At 32.1% G+C, this 15,802-nt stretch overlaps 2 long non-coding RNA genes across 2 annotated transcripts; one reads left to right on the plus strand and one right to left on the minus strand.

The window, feature by feature from the left end:
* Positions 1 to 6,008: 6,008 nt before the first annotated feature.
* On the minus strand, positions 6,009 to 7,118 carry LOC143081641 (uncharacterized). The gene is made up of 2 exons (XR_012980004.1): positions 6,873 to 7,118; positions 6,009 to 6,129 (listed from the first exon to the last, which is right to left on the minus strand). It is a non-coding gene; the product is annotated as an uncharacterized LOC143081641 (long non-coding RNA).
* Positions 7,119 to 8,076: 958 nt separating this feature from the next.
* On the plus strand, positions 8,077 to 12,543 carry LOC143082801 (uncharacterized). Its single transcript, XR_012980476.1, has 3 exons — positions 8,077 to 8,278; positions 11,378 to 11,465; positions 12,339 to 12,543. It is a non-coding gene; the product is annotated as an uncharacterized LOC143082801 (long non-coding RNA).
* The last annotated feature ends 3,259 nt before the right edge of the window (positions 12,544 to 15,802 follow it).

Consider the following 15,802-nt stretch of genomic DNA (forward strand, 5'->3'; position numbering starts at 1 on the left):
CCCGGAACCCCCTCCCCCCTCTGGATCCGCGCCTGAATCGAACTTAGATAGATATGTTAATTCTTATAAAATAATGAGGGCACGTGTCACTGATTACACAACTACTGAGCCATGAATTATCCAATCAACAAAATTGATTGGATTATCTTTATTGTTTTTTTAGGAATTGTATTGTTTAGTTCAGTTTTACCTTTAACATGAATTTGCATATAGAAAAAAATAAAATATATATCTCATTCGATGTGCTTTTTCAGTTTATTTTTCATGATGACGGGTAAATTAATTTGTTGTGTTTTGCAGTTCACGAATAAAGAAAATTATTTTATAGTTTTTTTTTTCTGTAACAAGTTCGATTTTTGTTTTTCAGTGTGATTCTTTTCTTTCTCTCTATCTAAATCAAGTTTTTAAACAAACACAATGTTGACTGAATATCAAATTTTATTACATTTGTATATCTTTATTCTCAACAAACCATTATACAAGAGAAGACAATTATGTACAATATTCAGTTTAACCTTAACGGAAATCTGTGCACGAAGACTTAGTCGTGGTTTGAACGGATTTCGTGTCAATAAACTGTCTTCGAAATAGTCTTTCTTTGTTAATGTTTGTGTCATTTTGGTCTTTTGTGGATAGTTGTCTCATTAGCAATCATACCACATCTTCTTTTTTTTATAATTTCTCGCTACTACAATCTAACTTACATATTTTTTTAGAAATAATTATACCCAAAATATCATAATTTTTAAAAAACGGAGACGAAAACGGAGACAAGTTCATTTTCAGAATTTATTTTCGCATTGAAATTCGTTTCAGGCTTGTGAAACTGGACAAAACGACTTTAATTAGAGAAAAAAAACTTAATAAAAACGGATTTCTTAAAATATTCGTATAACTCAAAAATAAAATTCCTGGACAAGTTCGATAAAAATGAGAAATAACATCTAACTACATGTATATGAGTTTGATTGTTTGAAAAGTACGGCTTTTACCGTTTAGAACGCGGATTCCATACACAAAACTTTAATTAATATAAATTCTTTTAAAGTATGAACATTTATTTCCCTTTTCAAACTCGTGCAAAGAATTAATTACTGGTCCAGGACATGATAATAAAATTAAGAATAAAACTTAAAAATTTATGGAACGAAATCTTAATAAAAGACGAAAATCTTAAAACATCGTGATATTCATTCTAGACGTCACAATATTACTTCCCGCATGGTCACACTGTACTAACAACACAATGTATAAAACAACAATAAAGATAATCCAATTAATTTTGTTGATTGGATAATTCATGGCTCAGTAGTTGTGTAATCAGTGACACGTGCCCTTATTATTTTCTAAGAATTACAAATGTAACATATCTATCTAAGTTCGATTTCAAATTCTACCAAATTTAACTCTAAAATAAGAAGCGTATAAAGAATATATGCATCCATCCTGTGTGCGATGACTATAAAGGGTCCTGAGTGCACTTCCTATGTCATGAGTGCAATCAGGAGGTCCTTCAAGCGGTGTTTAGACGTACCGTTATTCTTCTGGAAGCTTCAATTTTTTTTTTTCAATAACTTTTACACAAGGAGACATTTTTGTTTTTTGACAGCATGAACCCCAGTTAATGAGCAAACACAAATTAAGAACGAAAATTGTTTACAATTAAATTTTATAGAAGGAAAAAGGGGGGGGTAATAAACAAATTTTATTTACGCTCACATACTTCTAAACAGATTTGCATATGTAAGCTCTCTATAGATAATGTTATATTATTTCAGGAGTTTTGAAAAACAGAATATATACAGTGTAATTTCGACTAAAATAGTGATTCTTTTTATAGATTTGGTACCTCAGTTTCGACTCAACATTTCATTTTGAATTGTTAGATGGCAAACTCTTTAGGCGAATATTGTATCTGTTCTTTATTTAATTATGGTGATATTGGCGATAATATTCATTATAACAAGGCATTGTACAAATCCTTGATTATAGAATGTTTGGCAATTGAAAAAGACGAAAGTAGACAAACCCTAATTATGCAGGGTTTCACAAGTTGATCTCCAAGCGGCCCACATTTAACATATAATAAGATCTATATTTCTCAACGTTTTCAAAATGAAATAACTTGAATTGAAAATTTCCCAACTGTGAAAATTTGTTATTTCTAAACGTCTTTAATTATTATTTCGGAAAAAAAAATATTTAGCATATTCATATATTTTCATAATTTTTTCCGAGGAAACCTCTTTTTTTTTGCAAAGTTTACTTCTATGTGTTTTTAACCATCACCAGCGACTTATTCTCTGCCATCACCAATTAGTCCTAATTATTAAAGATCAATTGACCAAATTCAAATGATGATTGGTATATCGTATTGAATATGATCATCGGTCATCCGTGACGTATCCCAAATAACGACGCATGCCGATAGATAGATCATAGTTTATTAATTAGCGTCTCGCAATTTAAATTTCATCAAGGGGACTTAATTAAACCAGTTACTATACAAATCTTGAAAAAAACGATGTACATGTACTTTTTAATATTTTTTAAAACAAATTACGAAAACGTTTAGTGTAAAAATCACCGAATATAAATGTTTCTTTCTTGCAGGTTTAGGCATTTGTAAATAACATTAACGTTTTGGAATTCTAATGCAAAAGACAGTCGATTCAAACTGAAATAACTTCTTTAAAGATGGTTTGATTTTTTCAGAGACACATGTATTATATATGTCTCAATACATGTATTATATGTCTCTGATTTTATCAAAACAAAAATAACAAAATTATAAAATATGTTAGTTATCGAATGTATACCCTGAACTCTTACTATTATATATATATGTCCTAAGTTACTTAATGTCCTGTGTGCAACCAGGAGATCCTGAACGGTTTTTAAACGTACCATTATTTTATATGCATATATTCAAAGCTGTTCTTAATTATATGCATACTAGGTATCAGTGGCGGATCCAGGGGGAGGGTTTCGGGGGTTGGAACCTCCCCTTTTTTTGAACGATCAATGCATTTGAATGGGGACATATGGTTGGAACCACCCCCTCCCCCTTTTGTCCTGGGTAATGAGACCCCCCTCCTTTTCAAATGGCTGGCTCCGCCGCAGAGGTATATTTATATATATATGTGTGTACCAGCCCCCCTCCTAAATCTTTGGAAACAAATGGTAGATTATATAGGGAATCGCGGAAGCATGACTGGACGTGAACACTCTAAGGCAGTCAATGAGTCCCCACTTATGAAAATTTCTGGATCAACCATTGCTTAGTTCTAGTTATCTTAGGTCCTAGTGTGAAATAATGCCAATAGGTCTTTTAAAACACATCTTTATTCATACATGTATATATACGTTTTCTCACGGATTTGTTCATGCAATATTGGAATTATGTTTACTCAATGCGCAATTACTGAAGTTTATATTTGCTACTTTTCTTCTTAATTTCATATAAATTTTTTTTTAATTTTTTTTCTTCGAAAAATTAGTGGTGTTGAAATAGGGAATGGACACAGATACCTTATCACATTTAACCAAAGAAATGTTGTATAATGTCATCAATCTGTATTACACGTAGACAGGATATGTTCTCTAGAAAACTATACGTTATACACACCCGAGAATACACGCACTGTCGAAATGGAAAATTACTGTATGTTATCAGTCTGGGAATTCATGGCAAGCCATAACTCTACAATGTTATGGTAACCCATAACCTTCATAGTTATGGATATCCATAACTGTGCATTTTGAGGGTGGGAGAAATTATTTTTCATTTATCTTGATAAGGTTATGGGCATCCATTACCTTTCTAGTTAGGGTTTACCATAACCTTCGGTCATAAAAAGGTTTTGGTAGTCCATACCATAAACAAAAGGCTGTATTTCGTGTCTTCCTGATCCATGCTGATCATGTCATCCATATCAGAATACAATACAATTATTAGAGAAAATATAAATGTTAGAATTTTATCCTCGGTATAAAGACATCAGACAGTGGCGGATCCAGAACTTTTCCTAAGGGGGGGGCCCGCTGACTGACCTAAGAGGGGGCCCGCTCCAGTCATGCTTCAATGATTCCCTATATAATCAACCAAATTTTTCCCACGAAAGGGGGGGGCGGGCCCCCCAGGCCCCCCCTGGATCCGCCTATGCGCATCATTCGTAAATATAGCTCAACATGCAGACTTCTAATACGTTCAGGTATTTCACATCCAATTTTTTATGGAAATATTCTTTATAAAGCACAAAGATGTCAGTATTCACCTCAGAAACTTACAAAACCTTTGAATAGACTTATTAAGAAGGGATATAATTACGATACTGTTGTCAAGCCATTAAAGATTGCATATTTTGGCGTTAATATTGAGTCACTGATAAGGTCTTTGCATCGGAACTAAACACATTTATTCAAAAAACAGTTGTTGGCATGACACGGGTTATGTTCTTCTCATATATGTTCTGATGGTATGATACTAAACCCCTAACGGGAAGGATTGTGCCTGATGTTCATATGATGAAATCATAATCTTTCAGTCAGTTTAATTGAAGTCTGGAGCTGGCATGTCAGTTAACTGCTAGTAGTCTGTTGTTATTTGTGTATTATTGTCATTTTGTTTATTTTCTTTGGTTACATCTTCTGACATCAGACTCAGACTTCTCTTGAACTGCATTTTAATGTGCGTATTGTTATGCGTTTAATTTTCTACATTGGTTAGAGGTATAGGGGGAGGGTTGAGATATCACAAACATGTTTAACCCCGCCGCATTTTTGCGCCTGTCCCAAGTCAGGAGCCTCTAGCCTTTGTTAGTCTTGTATTATTTTAATTTTAGTTTCTTGTGTACAATTTGGAAGTTAGTATGGCGTTCATTATCACTGGACTAGTATATATTTGTTTAGGGAGCAGCTGAAGGACGCCTCCGGGTGCGGGAATTTCTCGCTACATTGAAGACCTGTTGGTGACCCTCTGCTGTTGTTTTTTATTTGGTCGGGTTGTTGTCTCTTTGACACATTCCCCATTTCCCTTCTCAATTTTAGACCTATAAAATTTGATTGGAGTATAAACCCAGCAAACACAAAACATCTTTAAAATGTTATTAAAATGTTGTGTCTAATGTCATGAAAATATCACAAAAAAATCGACTTGTTTTCTTTCAAGTGAGACTGTGCCATAAAAATGTTTTCAAAATGTTTTTAGATGTTTTTGATTGATATCTAGATCATATCAATATAAAAATTTCTGTACTTTTGATTGAGTTTCCTGCTTTTTTTAGTAACAAATCATTTGTTTAATTTATACACAGTGATTCATTCTATATACAAACAAGAATAAATCAGTTGTTTTGCTAAGCATATGAAAATTCACAATTCAAAGAATCTAAAAACAAGAAATATCAATTTTTACTAATCCAAAATAGCAGACACAACTCATCATGGTCAAGCCACTTACCAAATATTAAGTCATTATGTTCAGCAGCATTACTAATAAAAGTAATGAAAAATTTGAGAATATTCAACATTTTGAAATGCAATGTATAAGCAAACAGGAAACAGGTGCCAGATACAAAAATGTTCACACATCACAGTTTATCACTATCAAGCAGCTTATCAAATATAAACTCATCTTGATCAGCAGTTTTGGGAAAAACAGTAATGAAAATATTTGTTGGACAAAATCAACAAATATAGGTGGACAGCGCAAGAAAGCCCACATTCCTACCACAATGGTATAATGTTTAGTTTTTAACTCTCAACTTTTATTACCTATCTTATACACATGCATATGTCAACCTGAACATGCATGCCATATTTGCCATTGGACATTATGCAAACATTATACACATTATAAGTTGAAATTACATTGACTAAAACTTGTGTCCCAAATTCAGATTTTTCAATACAACTTCTCTTTCTAAACTAAAACGTTACACTTCTAAAAGGGGTAAATTTTAAGTCAATAATCATTGATAATTGGCTTAAATGAGAACAAAACACCATTTTACATCAATTATTTGATTTATTTAAGAATACATTGAAAAAGTCAATCAATTGTCTTATTCAAAATCACTTGGAATGTCTTGTAGTGTCTTTATATCTTTTTCTTGCTGTGCCATGCTTCTGAAAGAAAGAAAAATAATCTTATATTCATATATAAACTTCTTGCACATTCCTTTAATAGAGAACAATTCACGTTGCCTAAAGCATGTACATCCCCTCCTCTTTAAAGTTTTGAAACAAATTATAACGATGATAGTCTGTCAGAAGGGGACGATAAATGGCTGACCGTGTTAAGAGAGCAATATGCCAGGCTATATATATGAAGATGTCTATCTAGGGCTATTTTATTCTAAAATTAACAGTAATAAAATTAAAAACTAATAAAATACTATTAGTCTGAACTTTTTCTGTTCTCCAGTATATCTTTGAAATTTTACTCTTCTTCAAGATACCATGGATATATAACATGAGCTGTATTTCATTTTATTTACATGTTGGCAACCCCCCTTTTTTTCATTGCAAGAACTGCCTTTATCTGTTATGGGTATCAATCATTTTGTCAATTATTCGTTCAGCTTGTTCAATGAAATAAACAACTGCTCCCTATTAAAGTTACGGATATCCGTAACCTTTCTTTTGTTTTGGTAAACCGTAACCATTCAGATGAAAAAAGTTAGGGTTAACCATAACTTTCGTATATATTTTGTTTTTTGAACGAGTTTGGAAAAGCGTAATTTCTTTAAATAAAAGCGTAATTGCGTATTTGAGTATTGCAAAATGTAAATTAATCATTTGTATAACACTACATGCAAGTTCATTCATGTGTAACATATAATATTGCCGCAGTCGGCGTATTTACGTACCCCTTGAATGCGATGTCGAAGGTTGTTGTTCGTCCATTTTTACACAGTGACCCGGATGTCAATGTAAACAAAATACCGACTTCGGTGAGGTAACGGTTTGAGATCCGGAATATATCGAAAGCGACAATGAAGACGTCACCGTAATAAAATGAAAGAGGATTAGGTATTGGTATCTCAAAACATTGAAAGGTTATGGGTTACCATAACATTGTAGAGTTATGGCTTGCCATGAATTCCCAGACTGGTTATAGTTACCTGTAATCAGCTTTGCAACACCATGTCATGACAGTTCAAAAAGATTTTCTTCAAATCAAAATGGAATATTCATTTTTTCTGTAAAATTTAAAACTTTAAAAAGTAGACTTTGACAAAATTATGAAATAGAAAGAATTGAACAAATTAAAATCGTATTTTAACAAAGATTTAGATATAATTTTACAACGATCCTTAAAAAATAACCAAACAAACGTTGAATCAAACGATATGAACCTACGCAGTTTTATATAAAATACTGACACACACCAGTTTGCCATCTCAGTATGCAAGGCAAGGGTGCTTGGTGAGGTGCTGGAACTTGATGTACATGTATCATTAAGTTAATACAGTTCTGTTAGGATTGACTGCCTTTTTACAGAGACTTCAGTTCTATTCTTACTGTTATCAGTTAGTATAGACGGTTCCTGGCTTAGAATGATTCTCTACTCAGCAAATGGTGCGTAATTAGCATTTGAATCAAATTTCTTGTAGAAGTAAAAAACACAAATTAATGTATTTGACAACTTTATTCAGGAGCACAGTCTATATTATCCGGCGTAAATAACTTCGAGATTTATGTGGAAGTTTACTCTGCTGCTCGATCTATGCTAATCGATGTTCCAGTTTATTTCATATTTATAATATTTATTCGTGAGGCCTCGTAATCGTTTATATTCACTAAAAGCACAGTCGCCTAAATATTTTATATGGCGAAAAAATTGCGAAAATTGGGGGAAATAATATATTTTTAGTAGCATTATTATTTTAAAATCTTAAGAGGTTGCTTGCAAATTTAACTCTAAAATGAGAAGTGTTTGACGATCTATAACGAATATATACATCCATCATGTGTGCAGATACGACGGCGACTATATAGGGTCTGCCATGAGTGCACTTTGTATGTCCTGCATGTGTGCCCCCAGGAGGTCCTCCTGAGCGGTGTTTAGACGTACCGGGAAAATCTTATCTGATTCAGGATCAATTCATCGGTTACACTCCCCTGTCACCAGTGATTCTTTTTTGCTGACATTCTGAAAAAGTATTGTGTAGTCCCTGTGTAAGTGTTGACTCTCAACTTGCACATGTGATTTTTTAACACTCCCCGGACTTCTGCAAAAAACAATTATTCAGTTCACTGATTTAGATGGAAGGTAAACGAACAGAAAGTCACAGGACAAAAAGTCAAACACATGTCAAACTCAGGCATAAAGTAACAAAGTTGATAGGACAAAAAGTCACAAACAATTTGTTGACAATTGATTGAATATAAATGAAAAAAGATTTTGAAATATCTTCTTTTTATTACATATATTCATTTTTAATTTTAGGAAATTGTTCATAATATAAAAAAGATGTGGTATGATTGCCAATGAGACAACTGTCCACAAGAGACCAAAATGACACAGACATTAACAACCATAGGTCACCAAACAGCCTTCAACAATGAGCAACGCCTGAGGTAAAGCCCATACCGCATAGTCAGCTGTAAAAAGCAATCATACTATACCTTTTTTCTATATTTACATGTTAAAAAATGCGTGCAAACGTAATCAAAAGCTGCACACAAACGTAATGATTTTTGTGTGCAAATGTAATGGTAATGTGTGCAAACCTAATTAACTTATTTATTTGTTTTTAATAAATTTTAATTTAAAAGTTGCTACATCATGTTCATGTATAAAACTTCAAGAAAAATACAAAAAGAGTGTTTTCTTGTTCAAAGAAAAATAATCTCAAAACTAAATTGTGACTTTTTGTCCTGTGACAGTGTGTGACTTTTTGACTGTGACTTTCTGTCCTGCATTCAGATTGAATAGGGGAGTTTGGTTGACCCCGCCTCCCTCTAGGCTATCTGAGACTACTATCTCAGTGATGAGCTTTGTGTTTCATGTACAAATGTATTGTGCTTTAATTTATGTACAAAAAAATTGAAAAACAGATATGTTACACATAAACAAACGACAATCACTGAATTATCGGATCCTGACTTGGAACAGGCACAACCATAACAAATTGGCAGGGTATAAGGAACTTTGAAAATATTTAGTTTTTGTGGTTTGGTCTATTTTCTGGATACTGTAAGCAATAAGGCCCCTTTATTTAGTGAATGAAATAATTGTAAGATGCACTTGGCTGTCTGTCATATTTTATATGAACTTGACCTCATTTTCATGCATGGTTCATTGGTCAATGAAACACTGCATTGTTTTGTCAGTTTATCATATGTTTAAAGTTACAGGTAGATTATATTTGGTAGATATGAAACAATTGTAAGGTGTGCATGTCTGAATGGCAGATTCATATATAAACCATGACCGCATTTTATTGTTCTTTGGTCAATGATAAGTTTTCTAGGTTTTGTCATTTTATCAGGCCACATTTAAAAGAATGTCTGTTTCCCGTCCCCCGGGTCTACCCTTTGTAAACAGACCAGGAAGGCAGGTTTTTTTTTAGCTCTTCTGACCTGAAAGGTCAAGTGAGCTTTTCTCATCACTTGGCGTTCGTCGTCTGTCGTCCTGCGTCCGTCGTCCGTAAACTTTTACAAAAATCTTCTCCTCTGAAACTACTTGGCCAAATTCTACCAAACTTGGCCACAATCATCCTTGGGGTATCTAGTTTAAAAAATGTGTGGCGTGACCTGTCAAACCAACCAAGATGGCCGCCATGGCTAAAAATAGAACATAGGGGTAAAATGCAGTTTTTGGCTTATAACTCAAAAACCAAAGCATTTAGAGCAAATCTGACATGGGGTAAAATTGTTGATCAGGTCAAGATCTATCTGCCCTGAAATTTTCAGACGAATCGGACAACCTGTTGATGGGTTGCTGCCTGTGAAATGGTTATTTTAAGGAAATTTTGCAGTTTTTGGTTATTATCTTGAATACTATTATAGATAGAGATAAACTGTAAAAGCAAGAATGTTCAGCAAAGTAAGACCTACAAATAAGTCAACATGACCAAAATTGTCAGTCGACCCCTTAAGGAGTTATTGCCCTTTATAGTCAATTTTTAACAACTTTTCATCATTTTTTGTAACTTTTTTAAAAATCTTCTTCTCTGAAACTACTTTGCCAAATTTAACCAAACTTGGCCACAATTATCATTGTGGTTTGTAGTTTAAAAAATGTGTCCGCTGACCCAGCCTACCAAACAAAATGGCCGACATGGCTAAAATTAGAACATAGTGGTAAAATGCAGGTTTTGCTTTATATCTTTGAAACTAAGACATTTAGGGCAAATCTTTCAAGATTTAAATGTCCATCATAATAAGATATATCCCCTCACAAATTTTCAGTTGAATTGGACAACCTGTTGTTGGGTTGCTGCCCTAAAATTGGTGATTTTAAGGTAATTTTGCAGTTTTTGGTTATTATCTTGAATACTATTATAGATAGAGATAAACTGTAGACAGCAATAATGTTCAGCAAAGTAAGATCTACAAATAAGTCAGCATGATCAAAATTGTTAGAGGACCCCTTAAGGAGTTATTGCCCTTTATAGTCAATATTGAACAACTTTTCGTCATTTTTGTAACTTGTATAAAAATCATTTCTAAAACTACTTCGCCAAATTTAACCAAACTGGGCCACAATCATAATACTAGGGTATCTATTTAAAAAAAAGTGTCTAATGACCCCTCCTACCAACGAAGATGGCCGACATCAGTAAACACATTAACAGGTGAGCGACACAGGCTCTTGAGAGCCTCTAGTTTTTTTTAACTGGATGTGATTGTCATAGCATGGTCACATGAATGGTTTGACTTGTCCAGTCCAGGCCACTTATCAGTTGTTTGTGCTCAATTTGAGTGTATTTATTTAGATTATCAATCCTTCTGCTTTCAAGCACTTTCCAAAAATGGAAACAAATTATTTTCAGGAAAAAAATAATTTCGATTTTTTTGTGGAAAATAATTTTTTGACCCGGGCGCTTATTTTTGACCCGTGTGGGGGGGAGGGGAAACAAACATATTTTTAATTTTGGCCTTAGATTTTTTAAGCATAGGTCTACTTGTTGTATGGAATGACTACAAGGTATCAAATAAAAAAAGATGTCTGCCTGCCAAGGTTAATTTTACTGTGACCTCATATTCATAGAATAATGATAATATTCATGATATTGAACAGCAAGAATGATTAGTAAGTTGATGTTATATACAAATAAGACAAAATTTTCAGTTGCCTACTAATTATGTAATACATGTAGTAGTTATTTTTGTCATTAAATGATGTTTACCCTTTTATGTGTAGGGCAAGAACATGAAAGATAAAGGGGAAACTATAAACAGAAGAAATTATCAACAAAATAAGATTTACAGAGGTCAACAAAGCCTAAATGGTAAGTCCACTGTTATAAAAAATTTTGTCCTTGAATAATAATTAAATATTTATTAAAATAAGATGTGGTATGATTAAAGAGAAAACTATCCATCAGAGTTCAATTTAGTGGATGTAAGCATTGTAATTACTTATTAGAGGCCATTGATGACCTGTAAGTAATGAGAAAACCCATACCCTATACATGTTATAGTAATCTATAAAAGTCAACACTAACCAAATTTGAAACAGAGCATCAATTCAAACGTCAAATATACCAGACTAATTTATAAAAACAAAAAATTATGAAAAATAAAAATGACGGTATGAACCAACAACAACCACTGAACTATGTACAAGCTCCTGATATTAGACAGGTATAATATGGCTGGGTTGATATAAAAATAAGAAACACTTAGCAGTCTGATTTCCAATGAGACATTTCTCCAATAGAGATCAAATGACATTTAAGGAGGCTCTAGGGTATAACAATTTCAGAAAAATGTTTTAATATTTTTTTTTCATTACTCAATTTATCTATATCTTTATCATATGGTACACCAAATCATTCAAAACAATCAATTCGGTTTGGCCCCAGATGACTTTTAAAATGCATATATCATTGAAAAAGCTCCAAATTATCTCCCTTTGGTGCAAAAATGCCATTTTTTGGCATTAAAAATGTAATATCTTATTTAACTCAACGGTGGCCTATATTTTTTATTATAATTTTAAATAAGCTGTACTTTAACTAAACTATTATAAAATTTAAGCGATTTCTGTAATTCAGTACTTGAATATTTAAATGAAAGTTTATCATATTAATCATAAACATGATAAAATAGCCATTTTATTGATCTCTTCACTGATAATTTTTGAGTTTGTGTATTTGTAGGTCAGAAATCTGGATTTTCATGGTCATCATTCACAGATCAATACTGAACGGAAAACTTAAAGCTGATATTTTTCTCCATAGTGCGACTTTTTTATTAATTTGAAATGGAACATGTTTTTTCCTACATTTATTTGAAAGAGGAAATTTCAACATGATGACTATAAACAAAAAGGAGTCATATCATCACGATCATTTATGCACAAGAACTTGATCATATAAATACAACAATGTAATTATCAATTGAAAGATGGAACGAATGAACAAGTTATTAGAATGTTGTTGTCCAAATAAACTTGCTTTGTCTTCTCATTTGAATCTCTCGATTCAATAAAGATGTACAGAGGAAGATCTTTGAAGAACAGATTGAAAAAATGTTTTGTCTAAGAATTGCAGGAATATTCTAGTGAATGAAATTATTTATTGACTTCACTCTTATATAGTGGACTGAATAATTGTACATAGCAAGTTGTGAATAAAGAAAGCAAAAACTTTAACAAAAAGTGTTTATATTATAAATTTGCAAATATAAGCATACTATTATGTACACCACAAAGTTATATATTATAATTCAAATCGTTTGCCTATACAAGTATTGCAATGAACCTATAACAAAGAAAATCTTATCTCATGAAAAGAGTGAACTATTCAGTCAGAATATGAAATATTTTTTCAGTTCTATTTTTCATAATAGAATAAACAAGACAAAGATTTCAAAACAATATTTTTTCATTTATTTAGAAATTTCATCATTTTGTTTCAGTGAAAGGACTTTATTCTTTGACTGTAAAATATTATTATTATACATTCCAAAATAAGAATAATCTTTATTGTCATATAAACAAATAAAAAACATGTTTGTGACAAAATTTAAAAAAAATTATATATATGTATATATAAAAAATATAAAAAAAACTCGTATACATTTAAAACATTTTACTACCAAACAGCATTCATTGTAACATACACATAACTTTATATTTATATATATATATATATTTATAATTTTAATCCCATAGGATTTTATTTTGTGTCCCATGGGATATTAAAAATCCCATGGGATAATTATAGTCCCATGGGATTTTTTTTGTCCCATGGGACAACAAATATCCCATGGGACTACAATAATCCCATGGGATTTACAATAATCCCATGGGACCAAAAAAAAATCCCATGGGATTTAACCAAAATCCCATGGGATAATGGTAAATCCCATGGGATTTTGCCCTGTCCCATGGGATATTGAAAATCCCATGTTTTTATAATTCAAATTGCAAAATAAATATGAAAGTAACAGTATAAAACCAATGAAATTATTGAATCCCATGTAATTCCGCACATTTTGGTTATATACATGATATTGTAGCTCTTGTTTGAGGCGGCGGCGGATTTGCAAATGAGTGTTTTGCAAATTAAAAGTGTCCAGTGTTTCCGGTAAAATGAGGTAAACAAATCTAGGAGAAACGCCTATAGGATCCTATAGGAAAAAAATAGTTTTTAAATTAAACAAAAATATCGTCGGGTTCTAGATAACTTCGTGGTCCCCAGCCCCTAAAAACCAAGTTATCACTTCTTCACCTGAAAAGATTATAACTGATTTGTGTTCTAGCTATATACTTTTATACTGTAACTCAAGAAGATAAATAAAGGGAAATATTAAAATAATATTTTAAAAAGATATTCAGTTATGATTAGTTTTTTATTGTTTTATTTTATTTTTGTTTTTTTCATGGACATTAGAATCATATTCATAACAGCGTAGACAAGACCATGTCTAGACTCATTCAGGTTATCATTGACGTGGTTAGATTAGGTGAACGTTCGTCTGTTATGCCCACTTGTCATATCGTACTTGTTATAGACATTTAAGGGCATACGATACAGTTTTGATCCCGTATTTACATTTTTCTAAAAATTTCCATATAGACTATTTTTCACCTGATTAAATCAAATAATACTCAAAAACATTTTAAAAATTGAATAAATAGTTGTGGTAACGACATGTGTATACCAGTAAGCACAAGACTTATCTTACTGTAAGGAGTGATAACCACTAAAGGAAGGTTAGAATTGATTTTTGGGGTTATGGTCCCAAATGTTTAGGAATTAGGGACCAAAAAGGGGGCCCAAATCAGCATTTTGTAGTTTCCAGACAGTAACTTGTGTTAAATTGTATGAATCTCTCTGGAATTATACCACAAGTTTCTATACTACAAAGGGATGGTTAGGATTGACTTTGGGTGGTTATGGATCAAGCCATTTAGGAATTAGGGGCAAAAAAAGAGGGAAAAAAGGACAATTGAGACAATTTAAAAGCAGTGTAAGGGAGCTAATCCAAATCAATTTAAAGAACAATGTTTTAATCCTCCCTTACACTTCTTGTAAATTATGTATTAAGAAATGATGATTGTCTTGAGGTGATTAGCTGTCAATTTATTTTTAGCAGTTACTATTAATTAATTATAGTTTTAGCCACGACTATGTATGTCATTTAATATTTCAAAACTTTATGATGTATTCATATGGGTACCATAATTATGGTTGCAAACTCCATAATAAATTCGAATTGATATACTGACCATGACTTGAAGGAAAGGGTTAATTTTTTGGGGGGATAAGGGAAACGGGGAGTTAAAAGATATTAGAGGGGGACAATTTATCCCATTTTTGATTTCAGAAATTATAAGAAAATTTCTTCAAATATTTTTTTTTTTTTTTTTTTTTTTGGGAGGGGGGTAATATTCATCAGCATAGTGTATTGCACAAAAGGCAAAAAAAAATAATATAAATTCAAATCATATAACCAATTTAAAGTCCTTTGACTACAGTTATTCTGAGTCAGAAACCTATTATGTGTCAAAACTTTAATTACAATCCAAATTCAGACCTGTATCAAGAGTGAATATTGTGTCCATTTTGGCTCCAACTTTTCATGGTTGGACATCTGCTGTCGTATCTAGCTGCGCTCAGCGAAGCAATTTGTCATTAGTATAAATGTTTATCAACGGTGCTTTACACATTCATGTTTACATATGTACATTTATAAACCTGAATGAGAAAAGAATGTTTATAGCTTTTGTCAATCAAATCAACTTCGGGTAAAACAGAAGTCAATAATAAGTTCGTGTCAGTTTGGGTTTTTTTTTAAACAACGATTTGAATACAAAAAAAAATGTTCTTTTTTATAACGGATAAAGGAGATAAATCGAACCCACATGAAATGTAATTAAACGAAACTCAACGTAAGGTTACGTAACATTCAACAACACAAAATGAATTAGAACACTATTGTTTACCCACAACAATGAAAGGTTGCGAAAATAATTATTTATCAAATAGTTTCCTGTTGTCTTTAAACACACTGCAATATCGATTGAAATTTGTTACTGATCAAAATCACTGCTCCTTAATGATACTGTATGTGTGCTAGGGGCGGCAACTCTGAAAAGCAGATATCCATTTTGAAA

Source organism: Mytilus galloprovincialis, chromosome 7 (genome assembly GCF_965363235.1).
Source record: "Mytilus galloprovincialis chromosome 7, xbMytGall1.hap1.1, whole genome shotgun sequence".
Classification (NCBI taxonomy): domain Eukaryota; kingdom Metazoa; phylum Mollusca; class Bivalvia; order Mytilida; family Mytilidae; genus Mytilus; species Mytilus galloprovincialis.